The following is a 1,531-nucleotide window of genomic DNA, read 5'->3' on the forward strand; positions in this document are numbered from 1 at the left end:
AGGGGGGGAAGGAGGGGAGGCCGAGTCAGCCTCTGGCCACCACTCTCCCAAGCCCTGGCTTTAAAATGTGCTCCACCCCTCCCACCCCGCCTGCCTTCTGAGTTCCTTCACAGAGGAGCAAGACACAGACAGGCGGAAGGGACACAGGGCCCGCCTGTGTGCCCTGACCTGCAGTGGGTGGGTTGTTGCTGCCTGGTTTGTGCTGGTCCACATTCCACACCAGGTGGGTCTGGAATTTAGCAGCGGGGCTCTACTTGGAGTGAATATGCATCACCCTGGCCTCCAACTCTCCCATATTTTCCCAATGGGGGAAGATATATGTATTTTGGTGGCATAAGTCACACCTAGTGGGCCAGAGCTAGAAGCCCCAGACCCTCCAGGGGGCTGTCTGGACGTTGCACAAAATTGCAAACTCTGCACTGACTGCCCAGGCTCACTCACCTCCATCCCCAAATTACACAGTAAAGCAAGATGGAGCTGCGCCCAGCATTGGGGCTGTGATGACTATACTCCCCAGCAATTCCAGCTCTGACTCTTGCAAGCCCCCCAGGAAGTGAAGCATTCCCTTTAGCTCTCAGATAATTGGTGAGGGGTCCGTCAGTCCCCACACTTCACTGTCACCCTTTAGAAAGAGCAGAAAGAGAAGGTACAGCTTAAAGTTTTTGTTTTCTGCTGGTTGGGTTTTTGTATCTTTAGCAGCTCTTTGGCTGCCCAAGATCTGCACTCTGGAGGGGCACAAGTTTGGTCAGAGCCGCCCACACAAAACACACACACACAACACACACACACACACACACACACACACACACGCTGCCTAGTCTGTCGCTGCATACTGGTGGCACAAAACTGCCCCCACAGAGGTCTGTTTAAGCAGTGAGGATGCTGCATGCCATAAACCGTCTTTGTAGACCAAGTGTGGAAAAGAAAATATAAACACCAGGAAGGACACACAAGCCCTTACAAATAATTCGAAAGCAATCATAACGCATCAGTTCTGGGGAGAAGCAAGAGGATCGGTCTGGAGCCTCCTGGCCAGAGCCTCGGGTTCCCCTGGACGCGCCCTGCAGATCCCCGGGCCAAGGGCAGGGCCGGCGCCGGGTGGTCCGCGAGAGCGGGCGCGGGGGTCCTCCCGGAGCCCGCCCTCTTCCTCTGAGGCGGCCCGAGACCCCCGGGCTCCCCTCCCCCGCCGCCCGCCACATCTGGTTCCACTCAGATCCTCCCACACCTCCAGGCGCGCTCCTCCTCCTCTCCTCCCCCCGCTTTCAGAAAAGCGGAGACGATCTTTAAAAACCCAGTCACACACACACGCACACACACACACGCACACACGCTTCTGGCGGGGGCGGGGGGGAGGAGGGAAAAGTCGGGAAGAGAGGCCCATTCCTCGGCGCTCCCCCCGCTCCGCCCCTGAAGTTGGCCAAGTTGGCAGCGCCTTACCCGGGAGGGCGGCGGCGGCGTCCCCGGGGGCGCCGGGGCGGCTGGACTGCAGACCCCCGAGCAGCAGGACGCAGCGCAGCAGGTGACGAGGCGC

At 59.2% G+C, this 1,531-nt stretch overlaps 1 protein-coding gene and 1 long non-coding RNA gene across 6 annotated transcripts in view; one reads left to right on the forward strand and one right to left on the reverse strand.

The window, feature by feature from the left end:
- MRC2 (mannose receptor C type 2) overlaps positions 1-1,523 on the reverse strand; it is a 51,175-nt gene extending 49,652 nt beyond the window's left edge. For both annotated transcript variants that reach the window (XM_006912331.3, XM_015589696.2), the window contains exon 1: positions 1,438-1,523. The gene's annotated coding sequence lies outside the window, so the exon portion shown is untranslated. The remainder of the gene's footprint in view (positions 1-1,437) is intronic.
- LOC107195711 overlaps positions 1,407-1,531 on the forward strand; it is a 28,749-nt gene continuing 28,624 nt past the window's right edge. For all 4 annotated transcript variants that reach the window (XR_003046468.1, XR_003046466.1, XR_003046467.1 and 1 more), the window contains exon 1: positions 1,407-1,519. This is a non-coding gene — a long non-coding RNA (uncharacterized LOC107195711). The remainder of the gene's footprint in view (positions 1,520-1,531) is intronic.

This window comes from Pteropus alecto, unplaced genomic scaffold (genome assembly GCF_000325575.1).
Source record: "Pteropus alecto unplaced genomic scaffold, ASM32557v1 scaffold134, whole genome shotgun sequence".
Taxonomy (NCBI): domain Eukaryota; kingdom Metazoa; phylum Chordata; class Mammalia; order Chiroptera; family Pteropodidae; genus Pteropus; species Pteropus alecto.